Source organism: Lissotriton helveticus, chromosome 7, assembly GCF_964261635.1.
Source record: "Lissotriton helveticus chromosome 7, aLisHel1.1, whole genome shotgun sequence".
Taxonomy (NCBI): Eukaryota; Metazoa; Chordata; class Amphibia; order Caudata; family Salamandridae; genus Lissotriton; species Lissotriton helveticus.
The window spans coordinates 1,622,642,664-1,622,659,918 of NC_136068.1; positions in this window are offsets into that span (position 1 = coordinate 1,622,642,664).

Here is a 17,255-nt window from a genome sequence, read left to right on the forward strand (position 1 = left end):
GTTCCGCCACATGTCGTCCTCCATCTCTCCCAGCCCACTCTTAATTTTTGCATCGGGTCTGCTCGGTTGTTAACTAGTTTCTTATATTTGAGTGAGATGGCTTTGCCCTTTATAGGATCCAACACCAACCGGTCCTCTAAGGGGGAAGAGTTGGGGAGGGGAACCTCCTTCGGCAGGGCAGAAGATACAGCATGCCTGATCTGCAAGTATCTAAATGTCTCGGATTGAGCCAATTGGTATTTCGCCTGAAGTTCTGTGAGTGTGGCCAGCCTCCCTTTCATCCAGATATCTTCAATCACAGAAATCCCAATTGTATCCCATTTGTCAAACCCTGAGCATCTACTGAGGTGACTGAGAATATCGGGTTCCCATAGAGGAGTCGCTTTAGTCAGACTGTAATTCCATCCCAACTTTCTGGTGACGCTGTGCCAAGTCTCGACCGTCTGCGCCGTGGGCCCAGTTAAGTAAAGTTTGCGAGGATTGGTATATAGCGCTCTGTTATAACCTTCCGACCCATTAGCAAAAGGTCTGTTTGGAAATTAGGGTCATTGTGGGGGGCAAACACCCATCTATTGATTGCGATCAACTGGACGCTTGATAATAGAGTCTTAGGTTCGGTAAACTGGTGCCCCCGTCATACCATCCCATAGTAAGCTTTTTCATTGCTATTCGCGGTGTGCGGTCCTCCCACAACAAGCCCCGGAATACACTGTCTATTTGGGAAAAATAAGAATCTGGATCCGAGTTCGGGGTATTTTGCAAGGCATAAAGGAAGCACGGAAGTGCAAGCATTTTGACTAAGGACGCTCATCCCAAGAGAGTCAAAGGGAGATAATGCCAATGGAGGGCATCTGACCTACAGCACTGAAGAGGTCCGTTTAGGTTTTTTCCAAAGAAGAGAACAACCTCTGGAGTGACAAAGATGCCTAGATACTGAAAACCCCGGGGGCCACTGAAATCTCGTAGCCCCGAGGACTTGCAGGGGTAGAACCCCATAATGCATACATCTGGGATTTAGATCAGTTTATACGATACCCAGAGTCGGCACAGAAGATGTGGAAGATATGGAGCACCCATCGCAGCGCGCCGCGCGGGGGAAGCCAGATACAAAAGAAATATCATCTACGTAGAGCGAGATCCGATCTTCATGAGATGTCGTCCATTTAGGCGCTCGTATCCCCGGGTCACCCCGACCCCACACCGCAAGTGGCTCCAATAGGAACGCAAAGAGTAATGGAGACAAGGGGCTCCCCTGTCTCGTACCCCGATTAAGTGTAAAAGTGGCAGAGCAAGGATTATTGTGATATATGTTCAGTGGGTTGGGTATACAATAGACGGATCCAGCGTATCAATTTGGGACCGAACCCCATGCGGATCAAGACGGCAAAGAAAAAAACCCATTCTATTGTATGAAATGCCATAGAGGCATCTGTTGATAACAGGATCGCGTCTTCTTCTAAGGTGGGAATCCTGCCAAGAACCCCATGCGCCCGTCACAGATTTCAAGCCGTGTTTCTCTCCGGCATAAATCCTGACTGATCCGGATGGACCAAGTCCGTGATATAAGGGAGAAGTCAATTCGCCTGGAGTTTAGCCAGGATCTTGGCTTCGACCATCAGTAGGGAGATGGAGCGGTATGATGTACAGTCCTCAACATGCTTATTTGGTTTTTGAATGACCACAATTGCTGCGGTTCGGATATCTGCGGGGAGGAAACACGATTCTAAACATTCAGTGTATAGATTCAGCAGATGTGGCACTAGGAGTGTAGACATGGGTTTAAAAAGCTCCATGGGGAGCCCATTGGGACCCATGGCCTTACCGGATTGGACATCTTGTATAACCTTCTGAACCTCCACTACCATAATGTCCGCCTCCAGGGTATCCTGAAGAACTGTAATCTTCATTCTCAGGGAATACTTACTAATAAAAAAAGAACTTGGCACGGAAGCTCAGAATATGAAAAGACATCTTTATTAAATTTAATAAGTGAGGCCACGTCACACAGAAGCCGTAGCAACTGAATGAGGTAGTCTGAAGAGTACAGAGAACAGAGGCCTTTTATATGCTCAGGGTTACAAACTTCAGCATACAAGTAAGGGGCAGTCCTAGCTTTTGCAAGCATGCAAAATGCCTAACATTCCTTCACTCAGGTCAAACAGGAGTCAGCATGAACTCGAGCTAAGGTGTATATGTCCTCAAAAGACTAGTTTCAGCCACAATCATGGCCTATTTGAGGGCAACCACAAAATGGCTGCCATACACAAAATGGAACCAACGGGTTCAGGATTCACAGAACCTCAGACCCTCCTTTTGCCCTTACATAGGCAATCACTCTGTCTGTGTCTGAATCGATGTCAATATTATCCGTTATTCCCTTCACTAAGGCATTATTACTCGAGTTATCTTTCATGGAACGCAAGGGATAGACTTCGTTGGCATAAATAAACATCGTCTGATATGCCCATACAGACCCATTGTAACTAAATGACAGAACCAAATAGGGAATACCTCTATCTGTAGTATGTGGCATAAGACCACACACCCAACAATTAGTGGTGTTCATTACTAACTGGTATTGATGCTGAAACTGAACAAAGGAATTATTCACAAATTACGACCTTCTAATCTGCTCGTGTTCAGGTAAGATATGAAAAGAATGCAAAGAAGTAGTAGTAGGAAAAGACATAGGTTGGGAGGTGGGTGCAGAAGTCAATTGGGTAGTGAAAACAATCCAACCCACAAAAGTCAACGTCATGCTTAAAAATACTAAAAAACATGTTATTAGGAACATATGGACGACAGGAGAAAATAATGACCACTATTACAAATAAAATTATCATTTTTCACAACTCTAAGCAGAAAGCAAATCCTAAAATTATCTAGTAAAATTTTTTATGACTCCTATGCATTTCAGTAACTTATTATATGTTCAGGTGAAACAGTGGTGATCCTTATTAATGCTCTCAGATGAAAAGGGAAACTCTTCCACAGAGAATGGACTTTATTCTGCTTTTACTAAACAGAATACTACTTTAAAACAATGCCAGCAAAACAGCAAAAATTAGTCTCCTAACACCCATTTAATGCAATCGCACGGGAAATACCCAGAGTCCGTCCAAGCCTCTCCGGCAGGCTTCTATTGTTCATCAAGTCCTCTTGTGTTGTTTTCTTCCGCATGGGCCTCTTCATTCAGGTCTTTCATGAAAATGGTCCTCAGTATCCGTTGGAGTGCCCTCCTGGCAAACACTCACAGCTTATTTGAAAGTCTCAATGTCTCAAGGCAGTGCACCAATGTCTCTCCTCTGCGGCAGGCACTACAGATAGTGTGCTCTCCATTGATCATGGGCACAGATCATCTCATGCAGACCCAAGTACTATTAATCAGGAAAGAGCAACAGGCTTTCATACTCAGCAACACTTTCAGACTCCAACACTCGCTTTTCAGTGTCAGAGGATGCTTGGGCTGCTCTTCCATTTAATCATAGGTACCACAATGTAGTGCCTTTTTCCAATCCTGGATCCTCTGGTGCACTGCCTTTACGTTGGAGCAAAGAAAAGGGGGTGTGTGGCCAAAACTCAGGCCAAGGGGCTCAATGGACTGCCTACTGTCAGAGGTTACCAGCACATGACAGGTGAAAAACTAAAAACTTAAAATAACTGTAATCCTTCTCTTTCGCTCTTTTGCACTGAAACTCTGGTTCTGTGGCAAAACCAGCTTCTCCTTCTTTTGTGATGTTCAACGCCTTCTGATGAAGCAATTACAATACGTTGGAGATATCACTGATGACACGCTGGCGATCACTGTCTGGGTGCTGGGACTGTCACTGATGGGAATTAGCTTTTCATCAAAGGTCCGCAGGTTATTATGACTTAATCCCGCAGAACCTAGTGATGTAGGAAATGGGACACATTTGTTATTTTCCTTCAATTTAGTACAAAAACAGTTAGTTTTTAACAAGAGGATTGCCAGCCGGTGGCCTGCAATCTGCGAGGGAGTGGCCGTACGCCATGAGACAATTCTGGTCTAGAACACACTGTCATTCTCATAGAGTACAAAGACAAAGGCAATAAGCAAAACAGTGCCTCTAATTTCTTCAATTGGGTTTCCATGTGAGAGCATATCCTCTACCATCTAAGGGTAGATAACTATATGAGAATTGTATCTAAATGGATGTCCTCACACATAGTGACATCATCTAATGGGGTAAACACATTTTTTCTCTCAATGATTAAGTCTAGGTGTTCCTAAATTCCTTATCTAGAACATCTCAAAAGAAAAATCGCATAATACAGATTATCAGGGACATGTAGATACCTCCCTTTTAATAACTGTGCATCAAGTGCACTACGCAATACACAGGCTAATAATCAAAATGTGGAAACTTGTCTTATAATAGCATTGAGTCAGTTAACCAGTCCACCACTACCATGATGGTTAGACTGGAAAACATCGAGTTAGGCCTAAAGAAAATTCTTAAAAAACAGTCTAGTCATACAAAAGGGAATTATACATAATATAGGGGTTCCTAGTACATTACTGCAATCTGGGAGTGTGAACCTAATACAATAATAATAATAAAAGAAGGCTAACTGGTGAAAGGAATATGGAAAAGGGAAAATGGGACTAGGACACAGCTAACATCCCCAATTACTAGGGACGATGCAACATCAATCAGGGGAGAAGTGATGAAAGAAAAATCTATAGGAAGAACAAGAAATTACTTGAGTGAATGTTAGCTCTACCGCTGGCCGCTAAACCATATACGGTAATCTCAGCTAATGTTCCAGTTCCTTTCTTCAGGGAAAAATTAAACCTTGTTTCCTTTATTGTACAAGGCCATACACTATTCAGGAAGCAGAACAAAACTGACTAATGTAATATAAAAATGAGGTCACCATGCGCAAAAGTCACAGATCTATAATTTATCCTTAAGTCCAATCATGAATCATAAATGTAGGGCTGCCTGTTCCTTAAGGGGAGGGGCAGTAAGTGACTAACAGCATGTGACACACTTTGATTCTGTATGTCTCTTTTTTTTATTTTCCTTCAAATATCATTAAAGCCAAATTTGACATACACTGATGAAGTGTTGTCTGTCTTTCTGTGAAATTTAGTGTCAAAGCAAATCTACCCAACTGTTTGCAGGATACACATCGTCATGTATATCCCTTCACAACACAGGTAAACTTGTAATAGTATCAAAAGCAACAACATAAATGCAAATCGCACATGTTAAGCCATCAGATATACTTGCTGTATATCAAGCACAAAAAACATAGACAAGACAATAGCATATGTAAATGAGCGGCGACGCACACACTTCAAGTCCTTTACTATATGCACTGTGAACCTGCAGCCCAAAACTCAATATTTGGGCTTGCTTAATTTGTCAGGTTTCAAATCCTTACCCTCCTTTTTGACAGTAGATCACCAATTAGTGGATATCTGCTGCCAAATACAACTTTCAGACACACAGAACTAGTAAGAACAATTCATGATAGAACCAAATGCACAAACATGAAAAACGCATGAACATTTCTTTCCAAAGGATCTACGCAAAAACACATCTCATTTCAACCAACCAAACTCACATGTCTTGTCAGCCTTAAAATCACCCAGAACAATCCATGAATGATCTGTGGGCAGAAGCAAAAAAAAAAAATAAGATACACAACACACAAAAGAGAGACATTTCTCATAACAAACAGACATCAATTATAACGTTTAATCAGAAGACAAAACATAATACACATGAACAGACACAAAAATAAATTTCCATTACTTAACTGTTACCATCTTGTCAGTCAGCTTGCAACATTAAGCCATTTTAACTTTCCAAAAGTAAAATTCTTTCACTGACACTCCATGTTATCTTTGCGCCACAATTGTTCTCACTTAGGCATGTAGCCTTCAAAATTTCAATAAAAAGCTTCGTCTTATTTTCTGTCTAAGACTTAATGCAATGCTTCATTTTCGGTCAAATAAAAGCAACTAGCAGACATTATTTTTTTAGAGGCAGAGATAAAAATATATCATTTCTGCAGAGCATTTAGCATGTGTTGGGACTTTCAAAGAAACCTGTTTCATATTTTCCCTTTGGAATTAAGTTCTTTAATTTTGTGGAGAAACCAGAAACCCTTCCTTTTAGAGGCCTGTTTAGCAAGGTCATTCTGCATTTCACAGAGACAATGCCTTAATTTAAAAGGTCACAAATGTCAACATGACAGCCTCCTTCCATTGTTTACAGGGAAACTAAAGATAACACCTCAGTGGGACTTGAGCAAACCTCTGCAGTTCTACTAGCCCCCACCCTCTGCTCATTCTGAGGCTGACAAAGTCAAAAGGCCTTCTGGATTCCTCCTAACCTGCAATAATTCACTCTATTTAAAGCATATGTTATATATATTACTCCTGTTAGGGGCTATAATTTATTGCTATACTTATATTATTAAAACATTTACTGTGAATAATTTGCAGAACATAATAACACACATACCAGTTTTTAGAACAAATGCTTGTTTGCAATGGTACTCATTTCATCAACCTTAAATAGATGAAGGTCTCAGTTAGGTCCAGCCAAAGTTAAAAACCTTCAATCCTGATATTAAACTCAAACCTCTGCACCAGGCACTCACTGAGCCATTAAACATAACCCCAAATGGGAGCAACCTGCAAATTTGTGTTTTATACCTAAATGTATGCATTTACTGAAGCCTAAGGCACTTTGAAGCTATAATTAATAACGGCAAAAATACCCAAATTCGACTTTGATATTTGGGGCACTTAAAAATAAATATCCTATAAGTATGTTACATATTAATCATCCTCAGAATGTTCTTTACACATTACAGATATTAGAGATTAGACATATCTTGTGTAAATCCTTAGAAAAATTAGTTTTTTACGCCTGCGCTAAGTGAGATGTCATATGCTAATGTCCTCATTATGCTGTGCAACACAACTCAAATTAAATTATAATGCTAGGAGGTCACAGTATGAGCATTAAGCTTCATGAATAGTAAAACACGAATTTTGTAGCACTAATTTTAATAATTATTTTTCATAATTTAATAATTATTTTTAATAAACCCAATCATTTTGGCAAATTTTATATATAAAAGCAAGCTGCATCCCTTATTTCAGACATAAACAGAAAGGGGGTGAAACACTCAGGACACACAAAACGGCGCACTTTAGCCATGCATTTCATAAATAGCACCAACGCTATTCACTTACAGAAATTGCACTAATGGGAAAACCACATAGACATTTAAACACACATTTAACCCACAAACCAATACTCAGAACAAAAACAAAAGACAGCCCACAGACTGTACTTAAACCAAACCATTTGTAAATACTAGTTGTAAGTCATATTTACAAGAAACGCTTCTCAATTGTGTTTCAAAAGACTGCAAAAACAGCCCAACAGACTGATATATGTCCAAGAAGCGAAAATACACTCAATTCACTAGCTTTGGCTAGCAGAACACCACAAAATCGCTCTGCATATCTTCCTTCATAACATTGCGCAGAACAAAGGATCCTTATATGTATTATGTCATATTTTAATTTCCTGGGGATACAAAATCACCAAGGAAGAAATATGTTTGTAAATCTAAAACTATTTAGATATTCCCTCTAGGGAAGCCGGCTACTTTACTTCAGATCACACTATGGTACCTTCCAAATAAAGTCATACATTCTTCGTATGTGAGCTTTTAAACAGGCATGCCAAAAATATTGCAAAATATACAATATTATAATCAATGTAGTGCTTAATGTACTTTTCGTATGTGCACCTTCAACTAAACCAAATAGAGAAAATTCTCCTCATTACCTGTTCTACACAAATTGCAATTCGCATATACAAACCTATACAAATCCAAAGTTGGCCAACACAAATTCCAAAGTTCCAAAGTTACAGTCCTAAATTTGCTAAGACCAGGCATCTTATAGCTCACTAATCTAGCCTCAAACTTCAAGGGGTTATCAAAAACGATATACTCGCAAATATACGAGCCCCTCGGCTTTGGTAATTGCAATAACCAAATCAAAACCAAGAAACCAACCCCTCGGCTTTGGTAATTGCAATACCCAAATCAAAACCAAGAAACCAAACAAAGTCGTGGGAGCGACCCACTTGTACTTCTTATTTTTACTAATCAAAAGGTTATCCAAATTCTAACTGTCAAGTTCTACATGACCTAATGGTCTTTTTTAGAATACTCACGCCAAAAAGGTTCTCAGTCAGGAGTGACATCATGTGGAGGATCAAAATCAGGAAGATCAGAAATATACCGGGCTGCGAAGACAGAGATTCTCCAGAATCCTTGTGCACAAAGTAGCAGAGTCCCATCTTCTCCTCCTCAGTAGATTTCAGTCTCCTTACTAGATCACTCCTTCAGAAAGTCACTTCTCTGATGAAGCCCACGTTGGCCGTGCCATTTGAAGAACTGTAATCTTCATTCTCAGGGAATACTTACTAATAAAAAAAGAACTTGGCATGGAAGCTGAAAATATGAAAAGACATCTTTATTAAATTTAATAAGTGAGGCCACGTCACACAGAAGTCGTAGCAACTGAATGAGGTAGTCTGAAGAGTACAGAGAACAGAGGCCTTTTATATGCTCAGGGTTACAAACTTCAGCATACAAGTAAGGGGCAGTCCTAGCTTTTGCAAGCATGCAAAATGCCTAACATTCCTTCTTACACAAGCCGGACAAACCCATAATAAAAGGACCACAACCCATATCATAAACAGACCATAAAAGCAGGAACAGAAAACAGATAAGAAGCAGGATAAGGGGTGTGTGTGTGCATACCAAACTCTACAATGTCCTGTGCTTTGATTCTCAATCTTGATCAGCTAAAGGGCAGGAACTGGTTTAACAAGGTCAGCTTCAGGCAACAGGGTCAGTTCACTCAGGTCAAACAGGAGTCAGCATGAACTCGAGCTAAGGTGTCTATGTCCTCAAAAGACTAGTTTCAGCCACAATCATGGCCTATGTGAGGGCAACCACAAACTGGCTGCCATACACAAAATGGAACCCACAGGTTCAGAATTCACAGAACCTCAATCCTTATCTTGCAGGGAGATGGTAGGAACGTCAATGGTGACTAGGAGGTCAGCCGACAATGGGGCCTGAGATGTGGGCAAGCTGGTATAGACCTCCTCATAATGGATCGAAAAGGCATCAGATTTCAGTTGAGGGTCAGTGAGCAGCGTGCACGCCGGATCTGCTATTGCATGTACCCATCTAGCAGCTTTTTTCCTCCGTTCTAGCCACACCAAAAGCTTGCCCGTTCACCCCCCCTGTTCATAAATTCTATGGCGGGAAACCAGGGAGCTCGCCATGGCGTCCTCAAAAAGGAGCTGTCTATAACCCTGTCTCTTGATCGCAAGGCTGTGTTGGGAAGTGTGCTTAGGATCTCGCGCAACCAACTCCTCCAGAACAGAAATATCCGCCTCCAATTTAATCACCCTCCTAGACCATTCCGCCCTCTGTCCCACCACTAAATGACAAGGCCCTGCCCTTTATGACTGCCCCAAAGGCCCCCATAGTGTCACTGCCGAGTCGACTGATCCCACATTTTCAGCAAAGTAATCTTCTGTGTCCTTACGGAGAGTCTCTTTAATTTTGAGTGCCCATGGCTGTATGGTAATGGAACATGGGCGACCCATACAGTGGAAACCCACAGTCGCCAGAACAGGAGAATGATCGGAAATCCCACGGGCCAGACAACTGGATCCTGTGAAAACATGAACATCTTGGGCATGTGTGAACATGTAATCAACCCACGATTGGCTACTGTGTACTCCTGATTGGAACGTGAGACGTGTGTGCAGCGGATTGAACCACCTCCAAATATCTACAACCCCCAGGGCATTCGCAAACTCCAACAAGTGTGAGCCTCTAGGCAGGTCCCCCCGGGGCGGGAGACGGTCCAGAGAACCATCCATCGTATGAATGAAGTCCCCTCCCAATATTAACACCCCCAAAGGCAGTTCCAGCAGTAGGGTACCCACGTCACTCAGCATCTGACGCTGCAGTCCAGGGGGGGGCATAGACAGAAACAACATTGATGACTCTGCCCTCCCAGGAGCCCGTCACTGCAGCATATCTGCCCTGCGGGTCGGTTCAGGTGGTATGGACGATATAGTGACAACCCCTCGTGAGCCAGATCCCCACCCCTCTGGAACCTGAGGTGAAGCCGGAATGAACCACTATTCAATAGCCTTTCATATTCAGGGCCCTACAGGAGTTCCCCACCAGATACATCTCCTGAAGCAACACGAGATCTAGCTCAACCCGCTTGATGTACTACAAAACAACACACCTCTTAATTTTGTTACCCAAACCATTAACGTTCCACGTGGCCACGTTAAGTGTTACACCTTGGGTCATCACGTCAAGTCCATAAAAATCAGATAGTCCCAGGTTATCAAGCGTGGCCGATGGCGGCCAAAGTGGATGTCACATGTGCCATTAACAATTGCATTGATTGTGAGATTGGAGAGATCAGCATTAGAATGTACCAACACCCAACACGAAAAAAAATAATAAACAAAACCCCCATCATCCCTATGGGATCTCTCCCCTCCCTGCCTCCCTGCTGAACGGGCCTGGAACCCCCCCCAACTTGCAGGGTGCCTGTCTCCCACCCTCAACAACTTCAGGGACGCGTACAACTACACTCCCTAAAGCACTAGTCAGCAGAACATGTCACCATCCCGGCCCCAACACCCCGAGAATACAACATACATCAACCAAATCTAACATAGAAAGGATAAATGACTACAGAGACCTGAGCATTAAAATCTTGGTGAACATCAAGGCAAGCAAGCCCCCACCCGAAAGTATATTTAACAACCCTTGGGTCTAAAGAAGTTCATAGCCAAAAAGTCAAACAATGGCCCCGGCAGGTTGTTACAGACAAAGGAACCAGCAAATAGGCCTCCGAAATGTCAGTCTTACGTGATCACCCCGTGGGGCTTTGGTAACTTGCTTCAGAAGGAGGTGGGGATCGAGGTTGCTGGCGCCACTCTGTGAGTTCCCCGGCATTTGGTGGCAGCTTGTGCTGTTTCTTGTCAACTGTACGCAAGCCGTCGAGCCAGTCCCAGGTGTCCTCAGGACTAGTGAAAAACCACAGTTTGCCATCTGACTCAATTCTAAGTTTCGCTGGGAATAACATGGCATATTTAATCCCTTGATCCCTGAGAGCCCGTTTCACTTCCAGGAAGCTCCGGCATTGTTTCTGGACTCTCAGGGTAAAGTCTGTGAAGAAAGGTGCCACCCTCGCCTTTTGTAGGATCAGGTTACAGCTGCGATAGTTAAACACCCAGACAAGGAGTGGGCGGGGGGCTCCTGGCTTGGGTCTACCACCAGGCACACGATGAGCTCGCTCGATAGAGAAGCATTTGGAAAGGCCCCTTGGCTGCAGACGCTGCAGAATCAGATCCTCAACATACAGATCGGGAGGTGGCCCCTCCGCCCGCTCCGGAACGCCAAGAATTTGGATGTTGTTGCACTGCATTCTAGCTTCATACTCATCCAGCTGAACCACCATCACCTCGTGAGAAGAACGCAGCTCAGTCACCTGCTTCTTAATGAGGGCGGTATCAGTTACCAGCTCCGTTGTGGTGGTCTCGACGGTAGTCACTCGATCAGCCATTTTTTGCATATCCTTCCTTATGAAGGTCACTACCGTTGTGACCGTATCAATGCTGTTCAGAAGAGAAGTCTGTTCAGGGCAAGGAAGCAGGAGTTACTCACCGCCGCCTGCCCTGGGGCACCCCACGCGGCCTGTCTGCTTTGACCCGAGCCTCCGTCACCCCTTAGGCGTTCAGCACTAGCAAAACGCCCCACAGGCTCCACTTGGGTACAGGTCAGTCAACCACAGGCAATAATTTTTAGTGGGGAGGGATGCTGATACTCTGCGTGCCACCCGAGCCGGTAATACTCTGGCCGGCTTGCCCAAAGGTATCCACAGATGTCTCAGGTGTAAGGCAGCTCACTGACCCATAGTGTGCCTTGCAGTTTCTACTTTACGCACACTACAAATCAACTCCAGAGCACACACAATTATTCAAGCGAGGACACAGAGCAATAAGGTACTAATGGGCCAAAGTCACGCCAATATGATCAAGCAGCCATGGGCCCCGATTTCTGATAGACTCAAAATGGCCCAGGAGACATCCGGGCCTTCAGCAGTGGTGCTGCTGGTTCCTTATAGGCAGATAGTGATTGCCAACACTGTTATCCCCATCGGCGGCTCTGCCTACTGGAAGGGGAGGTCGGCATGAGTCTCGCCGAGATCCGCTGCTTGCGGCCCGTTGAAGATGCGGCGGCTCCGGCACAGCAGCTGAAAGTGAAGGCGGGCCAGATTTTCCCCCTCCTGCGGCATCCGCGAGCCAGCTACGGAACACCGGAGGAGAGGCCAGGTACCTGTTTTTAGATCCCGGGCACAGGGCCACTCATGCCAAACTCCAGGAACCGTCGCGGACCAAGCCGCATCCATGACATTGGGAGGGAGGGGTGAGGGGGGGGGGGTAGCAGACCACCAGACAAGATTTTGTGTGTGAAAAAGGCCGCTTTATTGAAACAGGTGCACATTAACAAATTTAAAACCTCGGCCAGCGCCTTACAAAACTAGACCTCACTAAATAATAACTTCCTTAAATTCCACACCCTACCCCCACCCCTAAAACGTCATTGACCCCGCCCCCACCCAAACATTACATCATTACAAAATCCAACAATGCAAAACCCCCGCATAAACATTTCAAATTATCAACCCTCCAAACCATACAACAAACTCCACCGTTTGCTCTCAAACCCCTCATGGTCCCCCAACCTATGTATCCATCCCCACACGTCATCATGCCCAATTCCCCCTGCCGAATGCGCCAACCAATTAAAAACCAACCACAAACTTGCCAAGCCTGACAAAACACAACTAAACCCCGCACAGCACCTGTTCCTAGCGACAGTTATAACAGAAAAAAGACCCCATGTTCACCTGTTCCACCAAAAAAGGCCTAAGAAAAAGAAAAAAGGGTGAAAAAACAGAAGGAGTTTAAAATTAAGAAGGAACACCAAAAATATAAACGGAAATACCTGCATACGTAACTAAAAATGGGGAGGGGGGGGGGGGGGGGAATTCAGAACACTACCTCCCGGCCACCGGGTCACCAAACCTAAAATGGTGGCCGGGGGGAGGAGCCACAAGCATTTATGCTTGGGCTCCATTTGGTAGGAAAAGAAGCCCAATTCCAGAAAAATCTGTAGGAAGCTGCTACAAACCCCCCCCACCTAACCCTCCCAAACTGCCCGGGGGGGACCTCCCTTCAGTCGGCTGCCCCCCCCATCCCCCTTGGGAGGGAGGGGTGAGGGGGGGGAGCAGACCACCAGACAAGATTTCGTGTGTGAAAAAGGCCGCTTTATTGAAACAGGTGCACATTAACAAATTTAAAACCTCGGCCAACGCCTTCCAAAACTAGACCTCACTAAATAATAACTTCCTTAAATTCCACATCCCACCCCCACCCCTAAAACGTCATTGACCCCGCCCCCACCCGAACATTACATCATTACAAAATCCAACAATGCAAAACCCCCGCATAAACATTTCAACTTATCAACCCTCCAAACCATAAAACAAACTCCACCGTTTGCTCTCAAACCCCTCATGGTCCCCCAACCTATGTATCCATCCCCACACGTCATCATGCCCAATTCCCCATGCCGAATGTGCCAACCAATTAAAAACCAACCACAAACTTGCCAAGCCTGACAAAACACAACTAAATCTCGCCACCCAGAAAGCCGGGGGGGGGGAGAACTACACCCCCCCTTTCTGCCCCCCCAAACACAGAGAAAAAGGCACCAAGAACAAAAACAGGGTGGAAATAGCCAGAAAACTCTTGAATCTTCAAACAGCGAGACAAAACCTCACGCAACTCCAAAAGATATAGGTCCATGCCCAATCGAGAAAGGTGAACACCATCATCACGAAAGAACTCAACTGCCTCATAGCGAATGTCACTATGTGTCACGCGACCAAAACCCAAATCTCTGCAAACCTGGAAACCTCTAAACTAGTCTTTTTCTGTGCCTTATCAATTGCCTTGGGCTTGATAGCCCCTCTCCAAGATCTCCTAGGAACCAATTCCGTCCATAAAACATGACAACCCGCCCATTGCTGCTTCAAGAGAGAAAGATCCTTCTTCATTGCTCGTAAAAGAACCACTCCTTTTACCCTGCATAAATCATTTTCCCCAAGATGAATTACCAAAACATCAGGACAATGGCCCCCACCCAACCAGGAATTAAGCGCAGGAATCAAATCTTTCCAACACATACCCCCTCTACCCTTCCATGACACATTGAAAAAACGCTCATTAAAACCAAGCATTGAACCAAAATATCTATTTTGTGCTTGAAACTGTGCCCTCTTCATGCATGAATGACCCACAATCCAAATGGTCATAGAGGTTGACCGAGGACCAGCCACCGAACCTGAAATGAGAAAAGCAGCATCAGATTTTAAGACAAAGAGGATGACGCAAGGGCCTCGTCCGTTTCATGTCTTACATAGCGCTGAAAACATCCGGAAGACCAACGCCCTAAGCGCATAATATCTTGCCCAGACCAACCCCGGTTATGTGCCTCAGTCGCTGCTCCAATCCTGAAAGAATGAGTGCCATACTTCTTGTCATCTAAACCGATACTCCTCAAAGCTTTGCGTAAAACCATGCGCAATTGATATTCAGTGACTCTAGCCCCATCTGCATGCTGAAAAACGCCAGCTTCAAGAGCCCCACCTGAAACAGAGCACCATTTCCTGGCTCAATGTAAAGGGCATGTCCCTGAGGGAGAGGAAGCTTCTAAACAAACCCCTTTGCCTTTGCCTCTTTGATCAGTTTTAGAACGATGCAGCCATAAATGAACACCTTTCTCAGACAAATGGACACCCCCCCACCCAATACCCTTATTAACTCTAGAACCCAGCAACTCTGAAACCCTAAAGGCACCAAAAAAACATCCACACCATGAGGGTGGAGAACAGACAAACCTCAAACTCATCTCTACAAATAAAAGGGAGTGACTCAGTCACGAGAACTGGCGGGCAAATTAAAACAAAGACAATATCCGTCTGCCCTTATCAAAAAAGCACGGAAAAGGGCTTTTAATAATCCTCGAGAGGTTTAATGGCTCCACCATGTGAGAAGTCACCTTTGGAGAAACTTACCTTTGTGACCACCTTTAACACAGCTTCGACACAGGTGCAAAAAATAGTGCGGAAGAACTGGCGCATTTTAAACACCGCAGGCACAAGGATTTCACCGCCGCTCTTTGCTTTCAAGCGCAGTAAAAACGTATGTGATGAACTTGTTCACACGAGACCCCGTGGCATGATCACTAACATAGTCACTACACTATGGAACCTTCCGCCAGTACAAGGGCACTATCCGTGTGGCACTTGTTCTGTGTGTCCACAGACGGAAAAAACCATGACAATTGACATAGGCACCCAACGTCCCTGGATACTCAAGTGCCACACAAATTGTAACAGCGAAAAAGTAATATATCTGATTACCTGTCCCTGTTCCCTTCGCTACGTAGGGATGACATCCAGAAAAGTTAAACTCAGAATACAAGAACACATGAGTACCATCAGACGCAATAGACAAGCAACGCGTCTCACTAACCATTTCCTCATAAAAAACCACAAAGCTGAGGAAATGAAGTGGGTAATTCTGGAACAGCCTTTCATCCCCAAACACGTCAAAGACATCTCTCGATATCTCTTCATTAGGGAACAGAAGTGGATTTTTAGGCTTCATTGTGACACCAATGGGTTAAATGATGACATCCCATGGCTACAGATTTAGATTCTGATCATCTGATCGGATTCTGTATACATTTGGGGTTTTCTTTTCTCTTTCATTGACCTTGTAACCTGTTAGCGTTTCAAGAGTGCCCTTCCATCTATATAGCTCTGCCAGGGTTCTGGATAAAATACAGCTCTTTCCAGCACCGCGCAGTTACCTTGTTTACGTTTCAAGAGTGCCCTTCCATCTATATAGTTTTGCCAGGGCTCTGGACAACATACAGCTCTTTCCAGCACTGCGATAGGTCTCATGACGGACCTATCAGGGATGTTGCAAATACTCGACTTACATTGGGCTTTGTGCATCTCTTCTTCTTCTTCTTATGGTTTTGTTCTTTGTGTATGCCGGGGCTCATGCTTAAAATAGCGTTCCGCAGAGTAGGTTGCTTTGCTATCTCTCAAACGCTCCTCATCTGGTTCTATATAATTGCAACTGGTCTTTCAAACACTACCTGTTCAGACCTTATAAGTTCGTCGAGTTATACGAACGGGCGATATCAGCATCGCACCCAGTAGGGGTCTGTTTGGTGGCGGTTTGACCAATCTACTGCCCGATCACAGCCTCTCATCCGTCCGGTGTTTGCCTTTCCATTCGGCTCAAACGCCTGGAACTACGATAATGGCCAACCATGATTGGTTCCGGCGGGGACCAATCGGATCGCTTGCACAGCCGTCAGAGCCAATGGGCCCCCCGGACTTCTCACTTTCATCCGTCCGGTGTTTGCCTTTCATTTTGGCTAAGACGCCTTGAACTACGATAATGACTTAACAAGATTGGTTCTGGCGGGGACCAATCGGATAGTTTGCACAGCCATCAGAGCCAATGGGCTCCCCGGACTTCTCACACACACGTTAATCTATTCTGGCGTGTTACAGTTTTTTACAGAACTTTAGAGCCGCGAATTTTGGCATTTTCTTCGCGGTTTTACATTACGCTGATTGCATTCACCCAATGGCAATATAAAACTCACCATGATTTATATTTAACGCTACCACTTTGTGGAAACATACTCGACCGGACTATTCTTTCTTGTCCAATCAACAGCCGGTTTGAGCAGTTTCCACTGTGGTCAGCCCATGGGCTTCTTAAATACCGTCTCCACTGACCTCGGTACCTCCCCCTCGGCTCAGTAAAAGCCCGAGGTACCGACGGACAGGTGGGTTGCACGCTTCTCCTCCCTTCAAGCTTTTCAGACCTCACTACAGCGAATTTTCACCTTACCCTGGCTTTATCTTTTGGGAATCCATTGATTTATACTGCCTGCTAGGAGAGGGCGGTCCTTTCTCTTACTCCAACAGCATACTTTTGTGGAGTTCCCTTTTGAGCTAAGTGTCAATAGTTAGTCTCTCTGAC